The following is a 16,218-nucleotide window of genomic DNA, read 5'->3' as shown; positions in this document are numbered from 1 at the left end:
TTGCACACTGTGAATGTACTTAAAGCCAATGCCTGGTACCTTTTTAAATGGTAAATTTTATGTTATGTATAATTTGCAATAAAAAATGTGATAACGTTTTAAATGGTAGAGTTTAAAGCTTGGGTTCTAATGAATGACAGTTCAGTCAAAGGATCAGAAATTCCAGGCACTCTGCTAACCCTACCAGGGCTTCACAAGGAATTTAAAAAGAGAAGGACAATGCTTCCATCTCCCTGGTTTCCTGTCTTAATCTTCTCATCTTGAGATCTGCCTGCAACTGAAAGAGATGCAGAACTGGGAAAAGAGGAACAAGGAGGCGGATCCCCACTTTCCCCCACCTTTCTTAATCAAAAAGACCAACACACATTCAGTAAACAGGGTTTCCAATGTATTCCATTTCCTCAGAGTGTTTACAAACATCAAGGAATGAAAGGTGTATAAGATTACTGCTTATAAACTCCAAACTGCTCTGCATGGTTGCATCCTGATCATGTCTTCCGTCCTTATCAAAAAGGAAGAAGAAAAACAGGAAGAAAGCAGAAAGGGAATGGAGAGAAGGAGAGATGACAATATCACTAGACACCTCTTGGGTCCTGCGTGCCTAATGAATATCTTTCCATTGCTCTGAAGAGACATAATAATATTAGTTATAATATTAGCATAATAATTTACTGGTTATTTCATCTATAAAATGGACGCAACTCATACTTGTTTTGGAAGGGATGAGATAAATGTACACATCTGATTTCTGATGCTGGGAGGTGGCTCTACATGATCTCAGAGCCAAAGACTTCAAAATCTTCCACAACCCTCTCATTTCCCATGTGGAAAAAAACAGAGGTTCAGGAAAGAAAATATCTGAAAAGATGATATTTTATGGTGGGCTTTATAGGTTTTGATTCTATGAAAATGGAAGAACCAAGTGAATGCTTTGTGGACGCATTGCCTTTCGCAGTGTGAGATGTTTTGGCAGGAAGGTCTGCTTAGAATTCAGAATTTATAGACATGAGTTCAAACTGTGTTTTGCCACTTGATAGCTAAAGTATTGAGTAAGTAATTAATATATTTGGGGCTTAATTTCCTCATCCATAAAATGGAAATAAGTATATCTAGATATAAGGTCACTCAAAGGATTAAATGAGAAAAATAAAGGTAAAGGATTTAGCACAGTACTTGGAGCAGAAGGATTTAGCACAGTACTTGGAGCAGAAGGATTTAGCACAGTACTTGGAGCAGAAGTACCTGGTACATGGTAGTTGTTGGTAGCATTACTATTAAAATCCACTCTAGAATGGGTGTTCCCTGAACAGTTCTTTCAACTTTTCTGCACATTTCGAAATGTTCATAATAAAATGGGAATCACATTTAAAAAACATAGGGCTTCCAGAAGAAATAAAGAAGAGAAGGTGAGCATCTATCTTCACAAGTACTCCTGGTATCACTGAGACCCAGCCAAGTTTTAAAAACAACTCATCAACAGTGGTGAAGCCCAGGTCTCCTGACTCCAAATGTAAGTCTAACCAATATTATATGCATATAAATAACTTCTGTACACGTGTATAGTTCAGACGGTGCACCCACCACTCAGCCCTCTGTAACATCCAGTGAGGCAAAACCCAAGTCAGTGAAGAGTGGGAAGGATTAGCGTGCTATGCTTGGCCAACCAGGTCACACCACTTTTGAACACTGGGTGTAAACTTGATGGTCACTAACATCCTGACCATGTGCTTTTACCAGGGTCTATTTCACTAACTCTCTAGGTGGCCTCATCCCACTTGTGATTCAGCAAAATGCTTTCACTCTTTGTGTACTTATCTGTTAATAAATAAATCCATGTTTTAAAAGTTTTGAATTGTCTGTAGAAAATAAATCTAGACTCTTTCGTCAGAGACTTCTAGCAGATTTCAGTAGCACTTGCTGGAGCAAGGTGACTCCAGCATTTCTCTAGAAGACACAGCTGCAGTCTCTTTGGAGCTACTCCTGGGTTGGGTTGGGTGGGGACTGAGGACTTCCTGGGGAAAGACTGAGGGAAATTATAGGGGACTTTGGCCATCCACTGGAAAACTGGAGGAACTGGGATCTAGTTACTCATGCTATACAAGTAATAATGTTACTAATAGAACATGTGCTACACTACTGACTATCTGTTAGACAGTGATTTAAGCACTTTTAATGTATTCACTCATTCAATATGAAATGAAAGGCAATGTGGCAACATTGGAGCTCAATTTGGTACAGTGGAAAAACATACTGAGCAGAAATTCCAACGTGGGCAGGGCTGGGGGAGGAGTAGGGCAGGAGTGAGAAAAATGAAACTGGACTCCAGTTCTGCCACCAAACGGATGTGTAACTCTAAGCAAGTCATTTCTCCTTTTACTGGTAAAATTTCATACTTGGCAAATAGGAAGAACTTGACTTGGAAAAAACAGCACTGAATTGGAACTGGGGTAGATGCTGTAACCCTGATTACTAGTGGAGATGGAAATTATGGGTAGAATTCATGCCCCTTGGGCAATCTCTACTGCCTCCCTCACTTTCTCCTTCTCTCCCTCCCTCTCTCTTTTTAAAATAGAAATCAGATTTGCATTCAAGACTTTTAAAAAAGGAGGAATTTACTCACTAATCTATCTATTCTTGGTCTAAAATGGAAGTAGAAATTCATTGAAATGCATATAATCTAGTGACAGAAACGGTGTCATTCCGGAAAAATGAATTCAATTTGTTTTAATTTCCTCAAAGTTTAACCATATTAAATGCTAGCATATATACATGTCAACAGGAAAATTATTAGTTTTTTTTTTCATCTTAACGGATGTTTGAATGATTGATAAACCATGACCTCCATCACAGCAAAACAAAGACAATTCAACATAGTGTCTTACAGCTAGGTTGTTCTTGCTGTTTAAGAAGTTTTTTCATGGTAAAGTATAATTACCCTTGACCCGATTTTATAGGCGTTACATATCCCAGTTCCGGATAAAAGGATAAAAGACTTTTATCCTTCTTTTCAGTATTATTTTTACAGTAATCACAAGATACTTTAATAAGTAATGTCAAAAGATAAATAACGAAAATGTAGATTTCAATATGCAATAATTCCAGTTGTAAAAAAAAATGAAGTGCAATAATCTAGGGTTTGTTCTTTAGCAATTATAAACATAAATAGAATTTCCTTCAGCTTTTACATAGATTCTAAGTCTGCTGTAACAGTCCTGCTGTCAGAAATGCAAACAGCTGAAAGAACAAACACTGACTTTACCTACTGTTCTATAAATAAGGTTAAACTATACTGCTGGCAGGGGAAACGCAGCCCATAAATTTGGTACCACCATTTGCTTGGTACATTTATATGATTGACCTGTATAAATGTATGCTGTTTTCACTGTTGACACTTTTATAAATATAAAGAACTTGCTGAATAAATCCGGCTATGTATCTCTTTGTATCAAAATGGAACACTCGACTGTTGTGAAATCTGGCGGTTAATAAAAATAGCCTGCTTTTTTATTAGCTTCATCCAACTATGGGAACAGAATAGTTTAACAGTAACTAAGTATGCTTCAAAAGGTAAACTCTCTAAAAGTAAAATTGTAAATACTAGAAAATGTATCATACTAGAAAAGGTATAAAAGGAAACATTTTGTTCATTATCCCCTCCACCAAAAAAAAAAAAACTTGTCCTGTTTTTTAAGGAAATACTTTTCAAGTTATGTATATAAAGTAATCTATCAGATAATATATATAATGTTCTGCATGGTAACTGCTAATGCCCTCTGGGGGTGTAAAGAGAAAGCCATTCTTCTTTGCATCTTCCTGAGCCTTGTAACCATGGAATAGTCATAATGTGCATGGCAGAACTCTCAGAAGACTTAAGGTAATGATTGGAGTAACAGTAAAATAAATTACATTTACCCTTTCCGCAAGGTTACATAACCATCTTATTACGAAAACAAAACAAACGAAACCAAAAATGACCCAAAGTAAAAAGAATCTGGAGAAGCATCTATGAGGATAAAGAAACCCGGAGAGTTGAGGGCTGATGGCTGATCAGAGAATGAGGTCAGCTGACTCTAATGTCAGGCAAGCCCAGGGGAAAGGGTGAGTCACAAGTCAGGATGGCCAAGGAGGGCCCAGACAGACAAAAGTTTTGTTGGCTCGAGTGGAGGTACTCTGGGGCCACGACTACATTCACCCCATGAACTTACCTTCTCTGTTCTCCTCCAACCTGAGATAAACCAGTCCTTTCTTGAAATTGACTGGGTGCTGTGGCATTATATTTAAGGTTTCTTTTTAGTTCCAGGAATCTGCGAACATTTGCTTTGATGCCACCCCCTTACCTTTTCTAACGCCTACCCTTCTTCCTACTGCATCATCAAGCTCAATGAAAATAAACCTCTAACTGAAGCAAAATACACTTAAATTCTCCCACAGGAAGGCAAAGTCTCATGAACATCTTGCCAAAACACAACTGAAAGGAGAGGCCAAGTTTGTTTGTCGAAATCGCTGTCTGGTTTCTTTTACTATATGTCTGATTTCTTGCAGACTCAAGCAAGTAGGTCACTGATTCCTGGAGTCACAATTTACTATGTGAACAGCCCTGGGTTTCTTTCCCTTGGCATCAGAACTGTTATTTGGGACTCAGGATGAGCACCCCAATTTAGCCATTTATGGCTCAATGAAACTTTATGTCCCTCCCTCAGAGTCTAAGAATTGGCTTGGCCAAGCCAGCCTGAAAGTGCAGAATGATCTGCTGGCTTATTGATGATCTACAGTGTTCATACACTAAGGAAAGTTTCCTCATCAGTTTGACTTTAAAAAGACTCCATTTCCCACTTAAGAACATCTAGTCCAGTAACAACAAAGAGCACAGACTCTGCAGCCTGCTGCTGGGCTGTGAATACCAGCTCCCTATGTAAGGTTCTTTGCCTCAGTTCCTCATTGACAAGGCCAGAGGCTCTAACAGTATCTCATAAACTCTGCAAGGCAGGAGCAAAGGATCCCTGGAAAACACTGAGGAGGGTGCCAGGAACAGAGGAGGCACTCAGTAAGTATTAGCCTTTACTATTAACCCCTTAAAAGTGCATCAAGAATTCCTATTCTCAACCCCTTGCGTAGGAATAATAATAGAAAACTATGCAATGGCCCAACGTTGATTTATTCAAACACAAATGTGCTTATAAAATCACATTCTAAAGGATGAAATGCAAACCACAATGTTCAAACCTTAGACCTTGTTCTGGTTGTCCTTGGCGCAGTGCACATGACACAAGCAAGCGTCTGACAGGTGTGACCACACTTTGAGACTCTTCAGAGTTCTATGGGCCTTTGGAAGGGTGGGCGGTTTCCTTCTTCAGCGGGTCACTCATTCACTCCCCAATCTTCTACTTACTACTGCCTATAAAATCATAGACCCTGTCCAATATACCACTATCCTGAGATTTCAAGCAAAAAAAAAATAGCCTTCCAGGCCACTTCCATGCCACTATCCTGATTTCAAGCAAACCCCTGTCCAACATACCACTGTCCTGAGAGATTTCAAGCAAAAAAATAGCAGTGGCTCATGCCTGTAATCCCAGCACTCTGGGAGGCCAAGGCAGGCAGATTGCTTGAGGCCAGGAGTTCAAAACCAGCCTAGCCAACATGGCAAAACCCCATCTCTTACTAAAAAAAAAAAAAAGCCATAAAAACTAGCCAAGTGTGGTGGTACGTGCCTGTATTCCCAACTACCTGGGAGGTTGAGGCATGAGAAACACCTGAACACAGGAGGCGGAGGCTGCAGTGAGCCATGATTGTGCCACCACACTCCAGATCTGTTCCTATCATAACTTTGGAAGACTAATAATATCTATTCTACTTACAGCAAGTGCAGACACAAGCTACCAATAAAGCCTATTTTGTTCCCCAAAGTGTTAGAATAATATTTAAGTATGAGAGTTTTTCTCACACTTTGATGCTATTCTCACATTTATAACATCAGAAACTTGTATTTCCACATTAAAAAAAAAAACAACCCACAACTATCACCAAATCCTAAAACCATGTGGCTACAAAATTCCAATACATCCTTATCCCCCCTGCAGAGCTGCTTTTGCCGGGCGCCAGGGAAGCAGAGAGCAGGACTGCTAGAAGCAGGGGTGGTGAACTAGGAGACAGGTGGATATGATAAGCTAGCCCATTGGAAAATCTAACAGACACCGAGCATCACTGACAGCCAAACCACACATCGTCTCAGATTAAACAAGAGAAAGCCAAGTAAGTGCCTAACATCTTGACCCAACCGGCCATCTTGCTGCCACCTTTGAAACAGTAGTAAAACTAACCCATAGTTGTATATAGGCTGAGATGAAGAAGAGGAAAATGGAAAGCTGTGAGGGGAAATAAAAGCTTCCAGCTCATCAAATGTTCAAGAACAAATACCAAGATGTCCAGGTGGTATTTGTTTGAACATCTTTGTTCATCACTTGTCTTCCTTTTTAGGGATCAACCGTGGTTTAAATTTAGTGTGCTGCTTCCAGATTTATTTTCCACTATTCTTGAAAGGGGGTGGAATAGTTTCTGGCCATAGAAGCACAGAAGCTGGCCTTCCCTGCCCCACGCAAATATTACCACCCACCATCCCATCTGAAAGATTTGTCCACAAGACCATGTAAGAATTTCTTCTTATACTACGTAAACTATCCTCCTATATACCATTTCCCCCCATTTCGTTTCTTAAACAGTTATGTGATGCTGACAGGCACTGTTACCCAGTTGTTACGTGTGATGCTAGAGTTGGGTCCCTTTTAGTGGTGCTGAAGTTCATAGTTGAACAAATTTGTAGCCAGTATCAAATGTTTGGGGTCTCATCTACAGTTACTATCAACAATTCAAGTAAAATCATTTAAGTCCTTTTTTTTCTTTTAAAGGGTGGTTACTATTTTTTTCATTAAAGAAAGAAATGCAATAGACTACAATGAGACAAAACACATGAGCACATGTCACCACAAGACAGAACTGGGGAAGAAAAAGGATTTTATTTCTCGTAAAGAAACAAGAAGCGGACACACAGTCAAAAGAGCTGTCCTTCAGAATGAAGGGTTTCAATCAGTATAATTCAGAGTTACTGGGACTCATGAACCATCTCAAGGCTTGCAGTGAGGATGCTAATCATAACGATGGCAATTATTAACACATTCCACGGCAAAGCATTTAAAACTTTGTTCACAGTGCCTTCCTCTACAGGACACCATCTCTTCCTAACATTTATGCTCTTAAAATAAGGCTAATGAATATCACCTTTATTTTGAGTCCAAAGTCAAGATGGCCTCAGCTTTACATAAGATATTTTCTGGAATTTGCTCTTTTGGCATCCACTCATTCCAAGAAAAGAAGGTCCAGCATCCAATGACTGGAGACCAAAGCTGATAAGAGTCCCCTCAAAAAAATAAATAAATAAAAAGAAAGAAAGAAAGAAAGAAAGGAAGAAAGAAAGAAAAAAGCAAGGGTGTCCAGGGTGGCAGAGTTCTCTCTCCAGACCAAAATAAACATGACCAACATGTAAATGAAAAATAAGATCCTAACCAAATCTAGCTCTGTTTATTCTAAAGTTATCCTTTGAAGACTACAAACTCCCACATGTTTTATTTCTCTCCAGGCTCTTCATCATTCGCTCACTCTGTAGCTCATACAATACAGACAATATCAGCAACAGCAGTTATAGCTCTAACTTTCATTTTCTCTCTGGCGCCCAAAGCGGCCCAAACCTGGAGACTGTAGCTCAATTGCCTTTTGTGTTTTTGAACATTAACTTTCTTAAAGGAACAGACCTTAAGTTCTCCCTACAAAATTAGTATAATGCACACACTTATCCCCATTTGTAAAATGCCCTCTTTCCTGGCAGCATGTGCCCATGGCCTTGCTGAGCCTGCAGTTAAAAGTGGCATTAGCCTGCAGCAGCAAGTCACAGAGCTGTGCCACTGTGCTGGGCCATTCCTAACCCAGATGTTCTCCAGAGCCACAAACACACCTCCTCTTGGGCTCAGAACACAGCTAAAGTGCATTTAGAATTTTTGAAATTTAAAACATGTGCTTAGATGAGTGCCACTCTTGCTGAACAATCAATTTGCATTACATTAAATTAACACAGTAATGGACGGCTATAAAATTACACATTTTATGCATTAAATTTAATGACGAAATAATAGGTAATAACAGGTTACCAATGCTGACATAACTATCACACAATCAGTAAATTCACTCAATAATAATGAATAACTTCAAACATCCCATTTCCTGGGTAACAATCTTGAAAGAGAAACATATAAATTGGAAAGTTATTGTCCATCAGGAAAGCATCATTACCCTGGAAAGAGACATACAGGGGACCATTAACCTAAAGCATATGGTTACCAGAGACTTTTCCATGCTTTCTTTATATTAAGTCATTTGGGAAGAATAAATACAAAATCACCTCTACTTTGACATGCTGTTTCCATATCATTCATTTTCATGGTAAAAAACACTAACTCACATGCTTGGAATAGGATAAGAACAAAGGTGGTAGTTCTTGGTAATCCAAGAAAGTGAGAAACATATGTATTTGGTTCTTAAGATTCATTTGGGTTTTTAAATTAAACAACATGATTTATTTTTACTTGTTTTTTTCTCTAATTATCTATGAGCATGAGACACTTTTCAAAAGAGAAGTACTTAAAAAAAGTGACTCACACAGACGTGGGATGGAGCTAGATGGTTTCGTGTATGCTGAATGATGTATGAACAAAAATATTCGGAGAGCAGACTTCATACAATATAAAAACCTAAGTGCTTCAGGTTGGCCGTCATTACTCCCCCAGGGTTACGAAGACCACTCTGAAAATGCTCAGGTTGCAATGTTTGCCTGTTTTGAGCACCGATCTTTGAATGCCCTTTGACAAAAATGTGTGAGCCTTTATATGGCAAGAAATCCAAGTCCCTCCATGCCTCCAGATCAAACGGCTACCCCCAGCACAAAGCTTGTGCCCCATAGAAGAGAAGCTCCTAGAGATACAGGGAGGGCCTTTTCCTGCACAGTCTAGGCTGCATTCTGTGTAATGTTTGTGCCCCTCGGGACATCAAGAGGTGTTCTGAGGGGGTAAAAAAGCCATTCTAAGCAAAAACAAATGCAAATGCTGGCCTAAACAGAGATAAAGGCCATGACAGGGACACTGCATAAAATAAAAAACAAAAACAAAAAACCAGGCCAGGCGCAGTGGCTCAAGCCTGTAATCCCAGCACTTTGGGAGGCCGAGGCGGGCAGATCACAAGGTCAGGAGATTGAGACCATCCTGGCTAACAAGGTGAAACCCCGTCTCTACTAAAAATACAAAAATTAGTCAGGCATGGTGGCGGGTGCCTGTAGTCCCAGCTACTCGGGAGGCTGAGGCAGGAGAATGGCATGAACCCGGGAAGTGGAGCTTGCATTGAGCCAAGATCGCGCCACTGCACTCCAGCCTGGGCGACAGAGCGAGACTCCATCTCAAAAACAAAACAAACAACAAAAAAAAAACACAAAAAAAGTTAAAAACTTTTCTTTTTAAACTGCAAAACTCTCTATCTTTAATGCTAATATGCACTGAGAAGCAACAAGGGGGTGATAGAGCAGGCAGTGCTCCCCAAACTAAACTGACCACAGAAATATTTTCCACAGAACAACTACAGCTACCTCACCAATCACCATCGTTCCACGGAGCACAGTCTGGGAAACACTTGTCTAAATAGATTAGAAGAATCAGGACATTTTGCCCCAAAAGACCCAAAGTCTTGCTTACTTTCTTAGAAAACAAAAACAAACCAACAAAGTAATGAAAGAATAAAAAGTAATTCACAAAAAGAACGGGACATAAAAAAGGAGGGTGAGTCTTAATACATCAGCTTTTGGATTTGCAGGTGAGAAAATGTGACCAAGTTAAACCAGAGGCCACCTAAACTGGCAGTCCAACAGTACTTCTGTGGCTTTAAGGGACTTCGTTCTCACTGTGGGGAGCAGAGCACTTCAGAGAAGCTGATGAGCTCGATTCTGCAGGGAGAGCTTCAGCGGAACCCCTTGCTCACCAACCTCTTAATGAAATCGAGAGAGTCGACTACTCCTGCCTCCGTGGCTGGCACCAGGGCAGGAGAGACAGAGTGAGTTTAAGATCTGATAGGAGAAAAGAACCTAAAAATAAATCACAAGAAAAAATAAAAAGATGTCCACCCCTAAAAGCTCGTAGCTTCATTTTCTGAAGATTCTAGCCCCTTGTCCTAGGTTTTCTTTAAAAATATAGTTAAATAAATCGGATTGAAAGGAATTGTTACCCAATTGGAAGTTCCTCTCACAACAGAAAAGTTCTGTGAGATGCTGGAGGACACCATTTGGCACTTCCCAGACTTCATTTGCACATTCTCAGTTGTACTGCTATAAATGTAACCACTGGTGTGCATATACATTCACAGTACACTGAATGTACAATGTTGAACTTATTTTTTGAGAGAGAAAATTTTCTCTTCAACATGTCAATGGTCTCATTTTGCCAGTGTCTGCTCACTTCCAAAAATGCAAAGAAAGAGGAAGAAAAGTTCGTTCTGTCTTTACTCGCCTTATGTATACGCAGAAGGCCCATCACGGTACCTAAAATTTTCAGCAATATCATGATTCCATTAAGAGCTCTGGATGCAGGTGCTTTTAAAGTAGGTTAAGGAATTATGTTGCCTGGTAGGGATACTTAACATACCAGCACCTGTAGGTGTGCTTGATTAATAACCCCTGTCAAAATTCTACTCATCCTTAAAGACCCAGTTTAAATGCCAACTCCTTCAACATATATTCTATGATGTTGCCACCCGGATGTGACTTATTCCTCACTTTTTAATTGTTATCTGCTTGAACTCCAAAACAATGCCCTGATCCAGAGCAATGGAACCAGGGAAGATACGTTCCAATGGCAGACAGAAGTGATGAGGAATGATCTGATCCCTATGGGAGCCACTGGTGAACTAGAGATCTACAAGGGAACCCCAAAACATTAGCAAGGAATAGCAATGTGGAGACACAGATGGGAGAAAAAAAAACCTCATAGCAGAGGCGCAGAGCTGACCTTACAGCAGTTTTATCAGGGCTCAGCCCTTTGCCTAGGGTTTAACACTGGTACTCTGGGCAGTGGCGGGGGGTGGGGGGGAAAAGAAGAAACTACTGTATATTCCTATTCGGAGAATATTTTTAGTCTTGTGTTGACGTGTGAGCTGCCAGCACAAAATACACCAAACACCTTCCTAACTCCCTCAAACCAAATAAATAAATGAAAAGAGAGACTGTTGAAAACCTTGACAAGCAGCTTGTCAAGAAAAGCTGTTTTTCACACAAGAAACCTCCTTTCAGAACCCTAAATCCTACCAACTTCCATTCTATTTGCAGTACCCTTATCTGTTAGTATCACAACGGAAAAGTGTAAATTGGACCCAAAAAAATCCTCTTTATTTTTAAAGCCAAAAACTGATCAAGGAGTTCTGTCTACATTTCAAAACACTGTATTCATATTTCAGAGATATATTTATAGACCATACAAAGAGGTGCAATATTGACTTCTGGGGTTAATGCAATATCCATAGATTTATCTCATACATTATGTTCTTAAACCTATGTTACTGGGAATAAATTTTTCATGATCAGTTAAGCTGGTAATCAATGTAGAATTTGGAATGAAGTATTTATCGGAACAATTTGTGACTGGAATGATTTAAAGCCAATACACACGTTATGTAATCTTCTGCCCTGTTATAAAATCCAACACAATTGCTTAGCACTAGCGAGAGATACCCAGAGAGCAAAAGAAAATCTAGAAAAGTGGCAAAATGATCCATTTTAATCCCACTGACCAGCATGAGACAGGAAAAAAGAAACCAGAAAAATGCATTTTAAAAAAAAATTTTAGAAATCTATTGGAGAAGAAACTTCAGAAAGACTTTAGAAAAGGCGTCAACAGCTTCAGAGATACAAGACTGCTGAGGCTCAATCAAATAGTACTACGGCTTGATTTCATAAGGACAAGATTGACCCTACCCAGAGCAGCCAGAATGAGAAATGGGGAGTGTGGCTCTATCAGGCACACAGCAAGGTCCTGCAAGCCTGCCTGGCAGGCCCCTACCTACTGCTTTGGGTTTAAATATCCTCAAATCGTCCTGCAAAATACGAACAGGTCGACTGCAGGAGGCACAGAGACAAACCTTCACGTGAGCTTGGATTGGACTAACACCTCATTAGCAAAGAGCTGCCTCACTCAGGGTAGGTTCAGGAGGGGGAAAGAGAGCCTGATGCATGAGCAGGTGAGTGCTTCCAGGTGGATCCTGGGCTAAGGGGAAAAGGGGAGGGACAGGAGGGTAAATATGGGGAAAGCCTCTGAACAAAGTACAAAGAAGGGAACAGAAGGAACTAAGACAGCAGTTACCCCTTTCACATTTTGTCTGAGGATCACTCTGTGAATATAACAGAAACAATCTTAATTTCAAACTACATGCAATATAGACCGTTTATAAAGTTTTTTTTTATTGTTGTTACCCTGAATATCTCCAGGATTTTTCTATGGATTCCCAGCGTGTTTCAGCTGAATTCTCTAGCTCCCCGCCTCCTCTGAGCACTTGCTGGCATATTTCCAAGCTCCTCCGGCATCTCTCAATTCCTTAGGAAGATACCTATTAGCCCCTTCATCTTCCTTTTCCATTTTGAATAAGACAGTCCAACCTTGACAATTATTAACTATAACTCGTCAAATATGTTCCTCTAAAAAGACATATTTAGGGAAGCACTGACAAAGACACTAACAGATAAGCTGCTTCATGCTGATTCCCATTAAAATATTTAAATATGTTTTCAGGAAAGAAAACTTTTAAGTTATTTTTCCAAAACAGCTATAACACTGATTTCAAACCTGACAAAAATAACCCAAAAAGAAAAGTCAGATCACTCTAATTTATAAATAATGATGTAAAAATATGAACTCAAACATGAGCAGACAGAATCCACCAGTGCAATAATAGAATAAGATACCACCACCAAATAGAGCTTGTTAAAGGGACACCAGGATCATTCAAGAACAGAACTTTTACCTCTGTCATTCGTAATATCAACACATTACAGCAGAAAGATCCTATGATCATCTTCACGGGTGCTAAAAAAGCATTTGACAAAATCAAAATCCATTCTGATTTAATAGGCCCTTAATAAAATAGAAATCCATGAATATTTTTGATATGGGAAAGAAAGATATAGATATAAATGCATCAGCTCAAAAGCCTAAATCATACTAAATGATACCCTAAGAGGCATTCCTATTAAGACAAGAATGGTCATTGCCAATACCCTATAATTTTACACTTTCTAATTAGTACTAGTGCAATCAGGAGAAAGTCATGAATAATAAAAATTAGAAAGAGACAAAATTATTATTTTTGCAGATGATACATGTATGTACCTAGAACACCAAAGAGGATCAACTGAAAATGGATGGATACATTAAGAGAAAAGGTAGATGCTTATAAAGCTAGTACACATAAATAGCTTATATAAAAAAAAGCCAATTAAATATGCAGAAGAAAGGTACCATTTTTAAGAGCAAAATGGGCATACATTAAAAAAAATAAATTTAGAAAAGTATAGAATTCACGAGAAAAAAATTTTAAATCCTACAGAGAGATGTAAAAGCTGGCAAATTAATGGAAAGACAGACTTTGTACTTAGATGGAAAGACTCATTGTAAAGATGTATTGTCCCCTAAATTTAATGTGAATCCAATAAAAATGTCAATAAGAGTATTTTGAAACTTGGAATGTTAATTCTAAATTGCACCTGATAAATTAACCTGTGAGCACTGCCAGTAAAGTTCTGAAATATAAGGTTATTAACTCTACTGGCTATTAAGACATACAGTAAAGCTAAGGAATTAGAACAACTTGTTATTAGCAAACCAACAATCTTCTGAGGGAAAAAATAGTTCAGAAATAAACATAATGCACATAGAAACATTTGTTATATAATAAAGTTGATATTTCAGATGTGGGAAAATGGTGGATTGTCTAATAAATATGTTGGTACAATTGGCCAGTTAGTAGGGAGAAAATAATGCTGGTTCCATTCTCACGTCTTACATAAAAATAAATCCCAGGTGGCGCAAATATTTAAATGCAAAAAATAAAGATATTAGGGGAAAAAAGGAACATTAGAAAAACAATAATCTTAGCATAAGGGAGGCTCTATTAGGCAAGGGACAAAAACCAAATGCTATCAATCGAAAGAGAAAGAAAAAAATGATAAATTTACATTGCATTCGAAACTTCTGAAAGGCAAAGAAAACCAACAACAAAGTGAAAAGCAAATGACAAAGAGGCAAAAGTATCTGCAACTAATATGTTAGATAAAAGGCTAATTTCTCCTAAACAGAATCCCTTCAAGTCACCAAGGAAAGAAGAAGAACCGGTGTAAAAATGGGTATGGTTATTGTCCTCTATTGGGCTCCCTGGGAAGCAGATTTAGGAGGTGGAGAGTCATGTGCAGGTTTATTGGGCAGTATTCTCAGGATCAACACCCATAGAGGAAGGAAAGCAGCCAGGACTGGTCAGAGACATTAGGCAGTGATGAAATCACAACAGAGACCTCAGCTGATTCCACAGGCAGCTCGAGCTGGGATGGCCATTCAGAGATGTCCCAAACCAGTAAAAAAGGAGCTGAGCCTTTTAGTTTTTGGATGTAGGGTATTCCAAGGAAAGGGGCGTGACTTGGCCAGGGGAGTGTGTTCAGCGAAGGCTGAGTTCCTTCTGCTACCCACATGCGCACAGCAGCTGAGGACTGAGAACTTGGGTCCTGCAGAGGGATCTAGGCAGCTCAGCACAGCTGCCACGACTGTTAGTAGGAGGCAGTTCATAGAAACAGAAAAGCAAATAATGGCTAGTCAATATACAAAAAGATGCTCACTCCATTCATAACAAAATGTAAATCAAAACAAGTATCATCTCTCTTATCAGATAAGCAAAGATAACATGGTTGGCAACAGAGTTGTTAATACTGATATTCTTAATGCCGTTGAGTGTAATGTGAAACTCTAGGATCTCTTGGAGGAAAATTTGGCAGATCTTTCTAAATTTGAAATACACCCTTTGACCCAGCACTACATTTCTAGGAATTGTTCCTATAGATAGAGTCACATGTATATCCAAAGTATGCACTAAAGCTATTAACATTGGCTACTTTGGGGGAGTATGTCTGGAAGCGAAAGAAGGATAGGAAACTTTAAGTTTCGCTGTATATCCTTTTACAGTATATTGAATTTTTTATTCTGTATGTGTTATTTTTTAAAATGTTAATGGTCAAAAAGGAAATCTGAACATGAAATTGAGATACCTATCTATAAAGATATCTTGATGGTATAAGCCTCTATCTAAAAGAAGCCTTTTTTTTGTTTCCATACTACTATAGCTAAAATATCTTCTAGATTCTCTTACGCTCAATGTCATAAACTGACTTCTCTATACAGAATATCTGTACAAAGATTTTAAAAATCTAGATGTATTTATCTTATGCATAGCAAACTACACCAATTCAACTCAAATCCTGGCAGTTCTTAACACTTTTGGAAAGGGCACTGAGCTATTAATATACTACTATGTGCCTACTATACCAATAGGCACTTTAATACATTATCTAATGTAATCCCAACAATCCTGCAAGTTACGTCTTATCATTCCCAATTTACAGATATGGACACAGAATGCACACAGGTTAAGTATCCAGTGCTCTGTCATGCAACCGAATGTGGGGGAGTCCAGGCTACATTTAGATGCGTAGCTCTTCCTTCGACAACATGCTCCTACCTCCCAGGGTATTTTCCTTTTGGCTTCCAAAACATTTTGTAAGCAACCACTGGTAACCTCAAATAAGTGGTATGATTTCCATTATAAAGAAAAGACTGAGAAACAGCAATAGGAAAATGTCTTTCTCTAGCTCAGAAAGCTACAATTTCACATAGTCCTAAAATGCCTGTCTTCATCTTTCTGTTATCTCCTTTTGAATACACTTTAATCCACTCATAACCCTTTTCCTAAAAGAGAATTCAAAAGACTGAGGTGGAATCTCTGCCTCAGTCTTCCCCTTTGAATTGCCATCAGAAAAAGGATCAGGAGAAATATGTTCAGCCAAGAGAAGGGAGCAGTATCCCAGCACCATCGTTTTCCTTT

The 16,218-nt window shown here is 39.0% G+C and overlaps 1 protein-coding gene across 2 annotated transcripts in view; it reads right to left on the bottom strand.

The window, feature by feature from the left end:
• RORA (RAR related orphan receptor A) overlaps nucleotides 1-16,218 on the bottom strand; it is a 740,258-nt gene that overhangs the window by 640,433 nt on the left and 83,607 nt on the right. The window lies entirely within an intron of this gene.

This window comes from Symphalangus syndactylus, chromosome 5, assembly GCF_028878055.3.
Source record: "Symphalangus syndactylus isolate Jambi chromosome 5, NHGRI_mSymSyn1-v2.1_pri, whole genome shotgun sequence".
Taxonomy (NCBI): Eukaryota; Metazoa; Chordata; class Mammalia; order Primates; family Hylobatidae; genus Symphalangus; species Symphalangus syndactylus.
This window is presented reverse-complemented; position numbering and strand designations above follow the sequence as displayed.